Below are 16,420 nucleotides of genomic sequence, written 5' to 3'. Positions count from 1 at the left end.
TGTTCAAATGACATGGGGACAGCATGGGGATCGCCCCAGGAAGTATTTCTGACCCCCAGGTCACTGCTGTCAACAACGTGGTCAGAGGTATTATCCCTCCGTCAGGGGCAATATGTTTCATAATGAGTTTAGGGGCACTGCGCCTGTCAGGCACAGGCTAGAAAATTGGCTATATTTTCCTTTTTTTAAAATTTCAATGCTCTAAAAGTGATCAGTTACCTTAATAGGAATATAATAAATGAGAATACACATAATCAGGTGGAAAAAAAAATGTTTACTAACCAGACAAACCGCTGAAAATAGAGAAATGAAACTAAGTGAGCTGCGCCTGTCAGATCAGTTGCCCCTGAAGTGATCCTTGCCGCATCTGAAGATGCAGACTTGCAACTATCGCCGTGCAAGTCCTTGTCCCAGGGCAGTGTTCAATTGTACCTCCCCCATTCCTTGCAATGCAAGCGCAAATATGCAGCCAACCACCCATCCACCTGCAGGCTGCAATACTATACTGCTAGCTTGCACTTGAAATGGGGACTTTTAGTTTTGAGGAGGCCGAAGCTGGCCACTACCTCATGGCTGCTTCGGCAGCGAGGTCTCCATACTCAGTCCCCGCCGCCACTATTTGTCCCGGTAACCTTCCCCACACTTTTCTTAGCCTGGCCTGCTTTAGGGCAGCATTGGACGAGCCCACCAGACAACCAGACTCCTCCGGTGGGCCCTGGCTTCTCCATCAGGGGAGTTGAGAGTGCCAAGGTGAGGAGCATAATGATGATGATAGAAGTTAGCATCTGCTTTGTTTTCTTGGAATGCAACCGTAAGTGTTCAGCCTGCCACCCACCCACCCCCAGGCTGCAATACCATACTGCTAGCTTGCTTGCACTTGAAATGAGGCCTTTTAGGCTTGTGGAGGCAGACGCCGGCAACCATGTCATGGCTGCGTTGGCGGCCTGGTATCCATACTCAGTCCTCAGCCGCCAGGGGGGCGGCCGGGTGTCCATACTCGGTCCCCAGCCGCCCCTATTTGTCCCGGTGCGCCTTATACACAAGCGCACATACCAAAACATTACCTGTGCCCTCCCCAGTGCATTTAGTGGGAAGGACAGCCTATTCCGCTGTAGTGTGCACACGCCAACCCCCTGTTCATGGCACATGCGAAAATGCCTCCCGCCCTGCACCTGTCGTTGCAGACTTGCAACTATCCCCGATCAAGTCCTTGTCCAAGGGCAGTGTTTAATTGTACCTCCCCCATTTCTTGCAATGCCAGCGCAAGTATGCAGCCTGCCACCCACCCACCCCCAGGCTGCAATACCATACTGCTTGCTTGCACTTATAATTGGGCCTTTTAGGCATGTGGAGGCGGAATCTGGCCACCACGTCATGGCTGCGTCGGCGGCCTGGTATCCATACTCAGTCCCCAGCCGCCCGGAGTTCGGGTGTCCACGCTTGGTTCCCAGCCGCCAGGGGGGTGCCGGGTGTCCATAAACGGTCCCCAGCCGCCCCTATTTGTCCCGGTGCGCCTTATACACAAGCGCACATACCAAAACATTACCTGTGCCCTCCCCAGTGCATTTAGTGGGAAGGACAGCCTAACCACAAACATGTGGACAAGTGAATGTGGCCAGGGATGGTCCATCTCACTGACGCCTTCACACTGGGTTAATATTGTGAAAGCCGGGACACAGTTGGACACTGGGATGCAACACGTCCTCCAGACATAGAGGATTGCGGGTCAATCAGGCTTCAACACAAAGTTCAGAAGGTAGACAGCAGCAGTGGTCGGCCTCCTACACAACGAGTAAATTATTCATGATCATGAGGCCATCCATCTCCTTAGCTTTCTGTTCCATGGAATGCAAACGCATGTATGCAGTAGCGGCTAGGCCTGTGATGGTCAGCGTTTTGGCGCATATCCTACCTTCTCCGAGGATTGCTGGATATTTTCCTGCTACTATCCCAGTTCTATGACTCCGTTAAAACAAAGCTGCAGGTGATGAATGATGGATGAGGTGGTGGCAAAGGAGAAAGAGCAGGAGGAACAGGGACGATTCACATCAATATCAGGCCTGTCAACCACACATGTCTTGTAGGATATGTTTCTGTACCAAAAGGAGCAGTTCGGCTACACAGTTATAGGGCATACAGTGAGTGCAATCCTTACCAAAAATTTCGAGGCACTCCAATGCCCCTTGGAAGTGACATGGAGGTCAGAGGGCCTTACCTAAACCATGTTTTCCATTTATAGCAATTGGGTCTCCTGTACACTGTTGGCCTAAGCAGTGAATGGAAGGTTTTCCAAAAATTATGAGGAACTGCAATGCCCCTTGAAACAGACGTGGATTACAGCGTACTAAAAACCTTTTACCCATTATTGGGGAGTGGGTCTCCCTTAGTGTTTGCCTATGCACTGAAAAGCAAAAGCTGACTAAATTTAGGAGGAAATGCAATGCCCGTTGGAAGAGTCGTGGAGGTTAGAGGTAATTAAAAACAACATTTCAATGCCCCTTGGAAGAGTTGTGGAGTTCAGAGTGGTTTAACAAGACGCTTTTAATGCCCTTTGGAAGAGACGTGAAGGTCACAGTAGCTTAACAAGACGGTTTTAATGCCCCTTGGAAGAGACGTGGAGGTCCCAGTGGAATAAAAAGACAATATCAATGCCCCTTGGAAGAGTGGTGGAGGTCGCAGTGGAATAAAAATACAATATCAATGCCCCTTGGAAGAATGGTGGAGGTCGCAGTGGAATAAAAAGACAATATAAATGCCCTTTGGAAGAGTGGTTGAGGTTACAGTGAAATAAAAAGACAATATCAGTGACCCTTGGAAGAGATGTGGAGGTCACAGTAGCTTAACAAGACAATTTTAATGCCCCTTAAAAGAGCCATGCAGTACAGCATATTAAAAACATTATTCCCATTATTAGGGAGTGGGTCTCCCATAGTCTTTGCCTATGCCTTCCAAGCAAAAGCTGCCAAAAATTAGGACGGAGGAACTTGCAATGCTGGCAACACGGACCACAGTCACCCTGGTGGTATAGTGGTGGTGGAGGCTTAGGATAAGGAGAAGAGCAAAATACAGCCGAAATGAGGAAGCATATACCCATGTGTGGGTGTGAAGCGGTGCATGGGAATACACCTCCCGAAATAACACAGTGGATTTGACTTTATGTTACTCTGCTGTCATTTGGTGCTGATGAGAAGTCTGGCCCAATCCAGCCCTTGTTCATTTTGATAAGGATCAGCTTGTCAGCATTGTCAGTTGACAGGCGAGTGCGCTTATCAGTTATAATTCCCCCAGCGGCACTAAAAACACACTCCGATAACACGCTAGGGGCAGGGCAGGCCAGGACCTCCAAGGCGTACAGAGTGAGTTCATTCCAAGTGTCCAGCTTGGATAATTAAAAGGCACAGAGGAATCACTGAGGACGCTGGTAAGCTGGGTGGGTCTCAGAAAACTGTCCCAGAACGTTGACATTGTTCCCCTGCCTCTGCTGGATTGGAGTTGCGTCTCTCTCGTCTGTACGCCTTGGTTGGGCAACGAACTGAGACCTCTGCCACTAGCGTGTTCAGATGGGAATTTTTTTAACAGTTCTGCAGCAAGGGCCTTCTGGTACTGCCCCATTTTTGTAGACCTCTCCACCTCAGGAATAGTGTTGAGCCACCCCCGTAGTGTTCGAGTTCGGATCGGTTCGTCGAACACCCGTGTGTTCGCCGAACTGTTCGTCGAACTGTTCGTCGAACACCTTCGAACACCGTTAAAACCAATGGCAGGCAAACAAAAACACATAGAAACACATAGAAAACACCTTCAAAGGTGTCCAAAAGCTGACAAACTGCTCAGAAGACACAACTAACACATGGAAAAGTGACAAGTACATATAGTCATGCGAAAAGAAAAGAGGTGGAGGAGTAAAAGGAGGGGGAGACACAGATATAGGCATGTCATGCCCTTCTAAAATCCTAAAAGTGAGAAGCCGACACGTTCAGTCTGCTCCTGCCCTTGCCACCTCCGCGTCGCCGGGTTTGTGCCAGAGCCACGGTGAACCCTGACGGCTAGCCCCCCTCTCCCAATACTGGTGCCTGTCCGCTGGTGGGTCGAGCGAGCCCCCCTGTGGTGGAGGCAGCTCTAAGCTTTTTAATTTTAATTGTCTCTCTAATTTGAATGAATACACTTTAAATCCATTTACAAGGATCTATTGGAGGGCAAGTCTCATGCCAGCAGCCGCGTAATTCCAGCTCCAGTAGCGTCCACTAAAGCTGCTGCAGTTAAAAAGCTTTTATAAGGATCGAGCTCGGCTGTCCACCACAAGGCATCCTACTGCCAGTCCCAGCCCCTATGCCTTGGGGTGCCTCCTGATGCTCTTCACTGAGTATCCCGTGGTCCCGAAGCATTTCCTTTGAAAAAATTAAGTGTCCAAACTACAGGTGGTGTAGCTTGCTTAACAGCCGGGATAATCCGCTGACTAGCAGACACTGCTACTAGGCGCAAAGTATTTCCTGGGCTAGATGTGTTAGAACCTTGCTCTTAGTTTTTTTTTCCTTTGCTGGTCACATGACCTTGTTGGCCTATTTAAGCCTGCTCCGCCCTTCTGGCTTTGCTGGACTTCATTGTATATCTACTTTCTAGCTAGCCTGTGCTCTGTGTCTTGCTCTGTTAGTTTGCTTGGTCTCCTGACCTCTATGTTCTATATATTTTGTTTGTTCGTCTGTCTGCTACTATTTCTGTTAGGAGGTGTCCCATATTCCTCCCAGTCCTTAGTACTTGTAGGGATTCCTTCCCCACATCTATAGGTCTCCGTACAGACTAGCTTAGGACTTTAGCAGGTCTGATCGCAGGATATTGAAAAAATGACCAAGTATGCAATGGACCAGGCAACTGTTAGGTGGATTCATAACTGGCTTAGTGATCGGACTCAAAGGGTGGTTGTAAATGGCTTCACATCCAGCTGGATGAATGTCTCAAGTGGGGTACCACAGGGCTCCGTCCTGGGACTTGTATTGTTCAACATCTTTATCAATGATTTAGATGAAGGAATTGAGGGTAAACTGATTAAATTTGCTGATGACACAAAGCTAGGAGGGATAGCTAATACTAGAGAAGAGAGAGAGAGGATTCAAAAAGACCTAAATAAACTGGAGCAGTGGGCAGCAACCAACAGAATGGTTTTTAACAGGGAAAAATGCAAAGTACTACATCTGGGCAATAAAAATGAAAAAAGCATATACAGAATGGGAGGAATAGAGCTAAGCAACAGTACATGTGAAAAAGACTTAGGTATACTAATAGATCATAGACTGAACATGAGCCAACAGTGTGATGCAGCAGCAAAAAAGGCAAATACAATTCTGGGATGTATTAACAGAAGCATACAGTCTAGATCACGTGAAGTCATTATCGGTCTTTACTCCCCTTTGGTCAGACCTCATCTGGAATACTGTGTACAGTTTTGGGCACCACATTTTAAAAAAGACATAGACAGACTGGAGCAAGTTCAGAGAAGAGCGACCAGAATGGTGACTGGTCTGCAAACCATGTCCTATGAGGAACGGTTGCAGGATTTGGGAATGTTTAGCTTGCAAAAAAGAAGACTGAGAGGAGACTTAATAGCTGTCTACAAATATGTCAAGGGCTGTCACATTGTAGAAGGATCATCTTTATTCTCATTTGCACAAGGAAAGACTAGAAGCAATGGGATGAAACTAAATGGGAGGAGACACAGATTAGATATTAGAAAAAACTTTTTGACAGTTAGGGTGATTAATGAGTGGAACAGGCTGCCACGAGAGGTGGTGAGTTCCCCTTCAATGGACGTCTTCAAACAGAGGCTGGACAGACATCTGTCTGAGATGATTTAGTGAATCCTGCTTTGAGCAGGGGGTTGGACCAGATGACCTAGGAGGTCCCTTCCAACTCTACCATTCTATGATTCTATGATCAGGTCCCCTGTTACATCGTAGGGATTTAGCTGAGTTCTATCGTAGGGACAGATCTCCTCTCTTTCCTTAGCTCTGGTAGCAGAACATAACAAGATGCAGTTAAAAATTTGTAATTAGATACTCTCGTTGGATGCTGAGAAAGCATTCCATAGAGTCTCCTGGCACGCCATATATGATTCTCTTAAAAAGCTTGGGGTAGGGGTCTAGGGGACCCTTTTATAGCCAAAATCACGGCCCTGTATCACAATACGTCACCTAGGCTGAAGATAAATGGAACTGTAGCACCCTGAGGGCTCGGTTGCTACAGAGGTATTGCACCTCACCCAGAGGTGTGATATCTCACTCTCAGGTAAGGCTGTAGTGTGGATCAGGACCCGACACCTGCATGCATTACACCACATTGCCGTGGGGCAGGGCGACCAATATGCCCCTGAGATGGGCACGACAGTCCCTGTCCCTGGCTGGAGTGGGGGGAGGGAACACTGAGGAAGGGGAACCCTGTAGTGCAGGAGCAGGGAGGAAGCAGTTCCTGGGTGCATTGAGAAGGGAGTATAAAAGTTGGGCACCATCTTAGTTCAGTGCAGAGAAGTCTGAGCAGAAGTGGCAGGGAGCAGGGGCTCTGCATGAGCTCTGCTCCGGAGGCGGGCCTAGTAACAGAGGCCCAGGCCTGGAAGAGGGAGAAGGAAGGAAGAGGAGCGGAGAAGGCTCCAGGAACGAGGAACGAAGGGATCCCAGGGGTGCGGACGGGCGAGTCGCCACCGCACGCCCGAATCCACCTGCGTGGAGGGGTCAGGCCAAAGGGGGAGACCGGTCCCCGAAACTAGTGGAGGCAGGAAACGACCCTCAGCTAGAAACAGGAGGCTGTGACATTTTATGTGGCGCAGCCCCTCGCTACACCCGCTAGGAAGGCACCACATAGGGTCAGGGAAACTGGCGCCAAGTTTACCAAGAGGAGGCCCGAGGCAGCTGGACAGAAGGGTTGGTAAGAAAGGCCAGACAAAGGACACACAAAGGGGGTCCTGTGAAGCGCTCCAAAGTTATCTGGGAGTTGTCTGAGCCCCTCACCTGGTGAGCACAGTACGGCGTGGGCAGCCGTTACCTGCAGACGTGGTCTGGATAATAAGAACTGTGAGTAAAGGCCCTGGACTGCATCACTGACTCCGTGTCGTTACTGCTGCTGCCCTGCACCATCACCCCCATCCTCCGCATACACTGCCCTGAGGCTATACTCCTCCCGTGGGGAGTTATGCTACGCTCTGCTGCACCCACAACACCAGCCTCAGCGGTCTGCCCTGGAGCGGCGGTTCACTCTGACCGCAATCCACGGGTGGCGTAGTCGGACATTTAAACATCAAAACCACATAAATAGTTCCGCCACTGGTTTGACCGCCCTGAGCCACGGAACCGGGTCGCCGCCACGGAGACTACAACCACCAGCATCCACCAAAAAGGGTCCGGCTCCGGGTGTCCCAAGGCCCAGGGGGCGCGTCAGAACATTTTCATCACCTTTCACAATCACCAATGGGACAAGGCAGGGATGTTCTCTGTCCCCTCTCTTATACATCCTAGTGACGGAGCACCTGCTCTCATCAATTCGCCATAACCCCAATATTAGGTGGATTGAGGTGGGAGGCACCGAGTACAAGTGCTCTCTATTTGCTGATGATATCCTAGTATATATCACTCAATCACATATATCCATCCATGCTGTTATGGCTGAAATAGATCACTTTGTTACATGGTCAAATTTTAAAATCAATGCAGCGAAGTCTGAGGCCCTCGATGTCTCCCTCCCCAAATACATATAGGATTCCATCCAGTCCAACTTTCCCTTTGCCTGGCCCTCGCAAGGTATCAAATACTTAGGAATTCCTATTCATAGAGACCTCTCCCATCTATGTTATCTTAATTTTGGGCCCTTTATTGAACAACTCCATACAGACCACGGTTGGCAAGTTAGAACTGTAAGATTCACTACGTGAACCACTGGTGTTTTGTGGAAAAGCACATGTACACTGTGTTCCAAATTATGCAAAAAGTGTTTAGGAGTGATAAGGGAAGAATTTGTTTGTTTGTCAGTTAAACTCATTGATGGTGATGTGTGTCAGGGCTCTTTATATCACTGTAAGCAATTGCAGACACCTGTGCTAATTAGTTTGGCAGGTGTGTCCAATGAAAGGCAAGACTACTTAAGAAGGCTGTCTCACATTATTAAGCAGCCTACATTTTCTGCCAAAATGGGAAAGAAAAAGGATGTGTCGGCTGCTGAGAAGCAACAAATTGTGGAGTGTTTAGGTCAAGGCATGACTACAATCAACATTGTGCGATGATCAGGATGAAGTGTCTTGGCAATCAAGAAGTATGTAGCTGATTCACAGTACACACGTGTGCGTGCTGATAAGGGCAAATTGAGGACTCTTTCCTACAGGCAATTACGTCAGGTTGAAAGAGCAGCGGCAAAAAAGCCTTGTCATAGCAGCAGACAAGTTTTTGAAGCTGCTGGTGCCTCCAACGTCCCCCAACAACAAGATGCAGGGTCCTTCAGAGGTTTGCAGCTGTGCATACGCCATCCTGTCGACCTCCTCTATCCACTTCACACAAGCAGAAACGGCTCCAGTGGGCCAAACATTACATGAAGACTGATTTCAAAACTGTTTTGTTCACGGATGAGTGCCGTGCAGCGCTCGATGGTCCAGATGGATGGAGTGGAGGATGGCTGGTTGATGGACACCCCACGCAAACACGGCTACAGCGCCAACAAGGAGGAGGTGGAGTAATGTTTTGGGCTGGAATCATGGGGAGAGAGATTGTCGGCCCCTTTAGGATCCCTGAAGGCGCTAAAGATGAACTCCATAATGTATGTGGATTTTCTCAAACAGCACTTCCTGCCATGGTTCAAGAAGAAGAACCGTGTATTTCACAGCAAGATCATTTTTTTGCATGATAATGCACCATCTCATGCTGCACATAAAACATCTGCATCTCTGGCTGATATGGGCATAAAAGGGGACAAACTTATGGTGTGACCCCCATGCTCCCCTGACCTCTACCCCATTCAGAACCTTTGGAGCATCATTAAAAGGAGTGTCTATGATGGCGGGAGGCAGTTCACATCTAAGCAACAGCTCTGGGAGGGTATTCTGTCCTCATGCAAAACAATTGAAGCAGAAACCATCCAAAACCTGACAAATTCAATGGACGAGAGAGTTCAGAAGCTCCTTTCGAACAAGGGGTCCTATGTGAAAATGTAACATCACCTAGAATAAAGTTTTGAGTTGAAAACTGTTTGATTTCAGTTTCTAACAACCTGCTAATGCTTATAATTTAAAAAATGACCATTTTTTGGTCTTTATTAAAATGAAAAGGTTGATCGAAAAGTTTGGGGGATCTAAGAGTGTGGCAACCCAGTAGTCATGATTACTTCGAATTCTGACAATATGAGGGTCATGCTGCAGGTAGTGCAGCAAGAAGGCACTTATGTGTCTTGCGCATCTCGGAGCCCCAAAATTATTTTCCGGGCTAGATGCAGCTAAAAATTATTATTAATTTTAAATCTGGTGAAGCTTTAGTATAGATGGCCTAATAGGATCAGTGCTGCACACTGCTATAAAGCCCAAATTATTTTCCAGTCAAAATACAGATAAACATGATTAGTAATTTTAAATCTGGTGGAGCTTATTATAGATGGCCTAATAGAATCAGTGCTGCACACTGCTACAAAGCCCAAATTATTTTCCAGCCAAGATACAGATAAACATGATTAGTAATTTGAAAGCTTAAAACGGTTGGTAGGGTGATTTTAACCAATCATCAAGCTTTTACTCTCCCCAGGATGACACAGGGGTAGAAAAGTCGTTTCGGATCCATGATTTGTTCATCTTTATGAACGTGAGTCTGTCTACATTATCAGTGGAGAGCCGCGTGCGCTTATCTGTCAGCACACCACCAGCAGCGCTGAACACACGTTCAGACAGAACGCTGGCTGCGGGGCATGACAAGATCTCCAAGGCGTAAGTGGCTAGCTCCGGCCATTTATCCAGATTGGAAGCCCAAAAAGAGCAAGGGTCCAGTGACACAGTCATGGCTTCAATGTTTACTTGGAGATACTCCTGTACCATCGTCTCTAGGCGTTGACTATGTGTCAGACTTCTTGTCTCCTGTGGCCTTGCAAAGGATGGGCTAAAAAAGTGGTGAAATGATTCCGCAAAATTGATGTTACCAGCAGATACTGTGGTTCTGTTACGGTTTGAGTGCTGAACACTTGACGGTCCCACGGTTGGCAAGTTGGAACTGTGAGATTCACTACGTGCACCACTGGTATTTTGTGGAAAAGCACATGTAAGATTCTGCAACAGTCTCTGCTGATATTCCTGCATGCGTGCATCCCTTTCTATGGCAGGAATAATTTCTGCAAATTTACTTTTGTACCGGGGATCTAACAGTGTGGCAACCCAGTAGTCAGGATTATTTCTAATTCTCACAATTCGAGGGTCATGTTGCAGGTAGTGCAGCAAGAAGGCACTCATGTGTGTTGCGCATCCAGGAGCACCAAGTCCCTGTTGTGTTGGTGGCGAGGTAACAATCATGCTTCCTTCCTCTGTCCTCTCCCCCCAACCTCGCACAACAGAAATGTGATCAAGGTCTCCCTCATCTGATGAGTCTTCCATCAGTTCGTCCTCCACTTCTTCCTGGGCTCCTGCACCTTCCTCACTAGTTTGGCTGCTACCATGCGCCCTGGTAAAACCATCTCCCCCACCCTCACATGCCTGCCGCCTTGGTGCTGCCGACGGTCTGGACCTCGCAGATGTTAGCCCTTCCGCATACAACTCCTCCTCCTCTACTTCCTCCTCCTCCTCTTGTGCCACCACCTGACTCCGAATTCTGTTTAACATGTGCTCCAGCATGTAAATCACCGGAATAGTCATGCTGATAATGGCATCGTCAGCACTAAACATCTTCGTCGCCATTTCAAAACTGTGCAGAAGGGTGCATAGGTCCCTGATCTGAGACCACTCCTCCAGCATGATTTGCCCCACCTCTGGATCTCGTTGGCCCAGGCTATACGTCAGAACGTATTGCACCAGGGCTTGTCGGTGCTGCCACAGTCGCTGCAACATGTGCAGAGTTGAATTCCACCGGGTAGGCACATTGCATTTTAGCCGGTGAAGTGGCAGGCCCAACGACTTCTGTAGAGATGTAAGTCGCTGAGCTGCGGGATGCGAACGGCGGAAGTGAGCACACAGCGACCGTGCCCTCTGCAGAAGGCCATCTAGTCTGGGATAGTGGGCTAAAAATTGCTGGACAACCAGGTTCAACACGTGAGCCATACAAGGCACGTGTGTGACATTGCCCCGGCGAAGGGCCGCACCCAGGTTTGCAGCATTGTCGCACACGGCCTTCCCTGGTTTCAGGTCCAGTGGAGACAACCATTCATGAAATTGGTTCTCCAGAGCTGACCACAACTCCTCAGCTGTGTGACTCACATTTCCCAGACATTTCAATGTAAAAACCGCCTGATGACGTTGAGCCCTACTGCCAGCATAGTAAGGAGGTGTGCAGGATCCCTTCTGCGCAGTTAGAAAGCTTGTGGCATGACCAGACAGGCTTTGGGTGCAGGTGGAAGACCGAGAGGAGGTTGAGGAGGCAGAAGCAGTGGAGGAACTTTGACATAAAGAGGATTGACGCACAACTCGTGGGGACGGCAAGACTTGGACAGCAGCCCCTTGTCCTGCTGTCACCATAGTTACCCAGTGCCCAGTCAGCGACATGTAACGCCCCTGTCCATGCCTACTCGTCCAAGTGTCTGTGGTGAAATGCACCCTGTCACACACAGAGTTTCTCAAAGAAGCGGTGATGTTGTGTGCGACATGCTGGTGGAGCGCAGGCACACCTTTCTTTGAGAAGTAGTGCCGACTGGGCATCTGGTACTGGGGCACTGCGACGGACATAAGGTCTCGAAAATCCTCTGTGTCCACCAGGCGGAAAGGCAGCATTTCTGTAGCCAAGAGCTTGCAGATGGTGAAATTCAACCTCTTAGCTTTCTCATGGCTAGGAGGAAATGGTCTTTTACTTGTCCACATCTGAGGGACCGAGGGCTGGCTATTGTGCTTAGACGGGGTTGATAAGGGTGTCCCCGGCAAACTGCCGGTCTGTGAGGAAGATGCAGGCGGACATGTTAGGTTGCCTTGATCCAAAGGTGGTGCTATCGATGTCGGACAGCGCTCAACACCAGCTGGTGTTACCACCTCCAAAGAAAATGATGACCTGCCAATCACGCTGGCTGTTGCGGGTAAAGAGGTGGCAGGTCTGCGCCCCAAAACAGGTGTGACTGCTGTCCCCCCAGTCACAGAGGATGAAGAGGCCGCGGATGCACAAGATATGGCAGACGGTGGTTGGCCCGGCCGGCTAGGCCGCATTGTAGCACACTGAGCTTCCCACTGCAACTTATGCTTCATGTCCATGTGCCGGTTCATGCATGAAGTACTGAAAGTATGTATTTTTTGGCCTCTACTTAGCTTTTGCTGACAAATGTTACAGATAACACGAGTTGGGTCATCTTTCGATCTGAAAAAATGCCCAGGCTATGCAAGGCTTAGCACCCATGCGACCTGAAGAGCCACCACGACTTGTGGTGAGAGGCAGAGTTGTGTTTGAGGATGCAGTTGTTGACGTGCTTCCAGTACTACGTCCAGGAAGGCGCAACCTGACCTCGTCGTCACTAGCATCTTCCTCCACCTCCTCTGCTGACCTCATCTCTTGGCTGACTGTTGGTTGACAGTAAGTGGGATCTCCAACCTCATCATCATCACCCTGTGCGTTATCACACCCGTCGTCCTCAGAGCCAACCTGTTCCTGCCCTGACAAAAAACTAAAGTTGTTGCTCCAATCAGGTATTTGAGTCTTATCATCGTCTTCCTCATTGTCTCCACCAACAGGAGTTACAGTTTGGGAATGAGGGTCTACATTATGGTCAGAACCTTCTGCGTCTGGTCCTGGATCCGACTCATAAAGATTCTGGGCATCAGTGCAGATCATTTCCTCGTCTGGATTCACAGAAGCGCTGGAGTCGACCTCTGATTCCCAGGCTATAGTATGAGTAAACAGCTCTGCAGACTCAACCATCTGTTCTACCTCATACTCAGACGGGCAGCTGGAGATTTGGGAGCTGTGAGGAAGCAAGTGCGATTGGGGTGACACCTTTGAGGACTGGAGTATTTGTGATGTTGAAGTTGATGTGGAGGAGAGCCCACTTAAAGGAGCACTTGATATCCGTTGAAGCACCTGCTGTTTTTGTGCCTCATCTGGAATTTGTAGCGATTGGCGTGGCCGTAAGAAAGGGATCTTATCACATTGTCCGCTAAAAGAAGTAGACATTTTAGTTTGGCTGGAAGATGGTCTTTCTTCTGCAGATGTTACTGTTGCTTTAACACCTACCCCACGGACACAACCTTTTTTCCCCTTCCCAACACGCCTATTCCCCTTTCCACCAGCAGCAGGCCTTTTTCCACTCATTTTGGTGGTTAACTAATTCACAACTCTGGAGTTGTTTGCACAAAAAAACAATGGATGGGAACCGAGCAGAGCTGAGTGGCCAAACTCTGGTATTAATAATAATAATAATAATAATAGTTTATTTTTATAGCGCCAACATATTCCGCAGCACTTTACAAATTTTAGGGGGGACTTATACAGACAATACAGAATAAGCATATCTCATATCGAACGGAGTGAGGGCCCTGCTCGCGAGCTTACAGTCTATGAGGAAGTGGGGGAGACACAAAATGTAAAAATACATATATTGTATAATGCAGCCTTGATATACTGAATAGGATAAATAATAATACATGGACTGGTCGCCAGCCAGTATGTGTGCAGTCCTGACAGAGGCTTTTATGTGCATGGTTGGTTTGAACCCAAAGTTGAAGAAGATTTTAATATGGGGGAAAGCTGGGATGGACAGAGTGTGTTTAGGTGATACGCCAGTCTAAAGAAATGTGTTTTTAGGGTTCGCTTGAAACTGTGGGTATTGGGAATTAATCGAACTGTCCTGGGTAGTGCATTCCAGAGAATTGGCGCAGCACGCGAGAAATCTTGGAGACGGGAGTGGGAAGTTCGGATTATGGAGGATTTTAGTTTCAAGTCATTTGCAGAACGGAGGGCACGTGTAGGGTGGTAGACTGAGACAAGGGAGGAGATGTAGGGGGGTACTGAAGCATGGAGCGCTTTGTGGGTAAGCGTGATAAGTTTAAAACGAACTCTATATTGGATGGGCAACCAATGCAATGACTGGCACAGGGAAGAGGCATCTGAGTAGCGGTTGGCGAGGAATATGATCCTGGCTGCTGCGTTCAGGACGGATTGGAGAGGGGAGAGTTTAGTAAGAGGGAGACCGATTAGTAGAGCGTTGCAATAGTCAAGACGAGAATGAATAAGAGCGACAGTAAGAGTTTTTGCCGAGTCAAAGGTGAGAAAAGTCCTGATTCTTGAGATGTTTTTGAGGTGTAGATGACATGAACGAGCGAGTGATTTGATGTGAGGAGTGAAAGAAAGATCTGAATCAAAAATGACCCCAAGACAGCGGGCTTGTAGCTGGGGAGTAATGGTTGAGCCACAAACGGAGATGGCAATATCGGGCACAGGTAGATTAATGGAGGGAGGAAAGACGAGTAGTTCAGTTTTTGACAGATTCAGTTTTAGGTAGAGGGAGGACATAATGTTAGACACAGCAGAAAGACAATCACTGGTCTTTTGTAGTAATGCAGGGGTGATGTCCGGAGCAGAGGTGTATAATTGGGTGTCATCAGCATAGAGATGGTACTGAAAACCGAATCTACTGATTGTTTGTCCAATAGGAGCGGTGTATAAGGAGAAAAGAAGGGGGCCTAGGACTGATCCTTGAGGAACCCCGACAGTAAGAGGAAGTAGGGAGGAGGAGGAGCCGGCGAAAGACACAGAGAAGGAGCGGTCAGAGAGATAAGAGGAGAACCAGGAGAGAACCGTGTCCTTGAGGCCAATAGTGCGGAGCATAGTGAGGAGGAGCTGATGATCCACAGTGTCGAATGCTGCAGAGAGATCCAGGAGAATCAGCAGGGAGTAGTGACCATTAGATTTAGCTGTTAGTAGATCATTAGAGACTTTAGTGAGGGCAGTTTCAGTAGAATGTAAAGAGCGGAAACCAGATTGTAAAGGGTCAAGAAGAGAGTTGTCTGAGAGATAGCGGATTAGACGGGAGTGGACCAGGCGTTCCAGGAGTTTAGAGATAAAGGGAAGATTGGAAACAGTTCTGTAGTTGGCCGTGCAGTTCTGGTCGAGGGATGGTTTTTTAAGTAATGGTTGTATGCTGGCGTGTTTAAAAGAAGAGGGAAAGATACCAGATGAGAGGGAAAGGTTGAAAATTTTAGTTAGGTGAGAGGTGACAGCTGGAGCAAGGGACTGAAGGAGATGTGAGGGAATAGGGTCGCTGGTGCAGGTGGTAGGGCGAGAAGATGCAAGGAGCCTGATCACTTCATCTTCCGTGACTGGTTCGAAGTCAGAAAATGAGCAAGATACAATGTGGCGGGGGGGAGCATGCATAACATTTGGGGATTGGGAGAAAATTTCCTGTCGGATATGGTCAATTTTTTCTTTGAAATAGTTAGCCAGATCGTCAGCGCTGAGGTCGGTGGTCGGGGCCTGTGCTGTTTGATTGAGGAGAGAATGAAACGTGTCAAAGAGTCGTTTAGGATTATTGGAAAGTGAGATGATGAGGTTGTTAAAGTAGGTTTGTTTGGAGAGGTGAAGGGCAGAGTTATATGTTTTCAGCATAAATTTATAGTGGAGGAAATCTTCGGGCAGATTTGATTTTCTCCACAGCCGTTCAGCGCACCTGGAGTACCTCTGGAGAAGACGTGTTTGAGGCGTGTGCCAGGGTTGTCGCCGTCTATGCCGAATTGTTCTTTGTGTAGGAGGTGCGGCTTCATCCAGGGCGCATAGCATTATTTTGTTATAATGCTTCAATGCAGAGTCGGGACATGAGAGGGAGGAGATTGGGGCCAATGATGATTGCAACCTTTTTATAAATTTCTGGGTGTTAATGGCGCGTAAATTTCTATAAGTGTGGACGGTGGGAGTGTCTTGAGTAGAGTCACAGTTCTTGACAGAGAATGAAAGAAGATTATGGTCAGAGAGTGGAAGGGGAGAGTTAGTAAAGTCATGTACTGAGCAAAGCCGGGAGAAGATCAGGTCCAATGTGTTTCCATCCTCATGTGTAGGAGAATTAGCAAGCTGTGAAAGGCCGAAGGAGGAGGTTAATGATAAAAGATGCGTGGCAGATGGGGAAAGAGGATCGCCAATTGGGATGTTAAAGTCTCCCATGATTATCGTGGGGATGTCGCAGGATAGAAAATTTGTAAGCCAGGCAGCAAAGTGATCCAGGAATTGACGGGGGGGACCTGGGGGGCGATAGACAACCGCCACTCGCAGGGAGAAGGGCCGGTAGAGTCTGACTGTGTGGG

The sequence above is a fragment of the Phyllobates terribilis genome, unplaced genomic scaffold (assembly GCF_046119375.1).
Source record: "Phyllobates terribilis strain yellow unplaced genomic scaffold, ASM4611937v1 Scaffold_11__3_contigs__length_659146591, whole genome shotgun sequence".
Lineage (NCBI taxonomy): Eukaryota > Metazoa > Chordata > Amphibia > Anura > Dendrobatidae > Phyllobates > Phyllobates terribilis.
The sequence above is the reverse complement of the archived record's forward strand: the minus strand, read 5'-3'. Positions refer to the sequence as shown.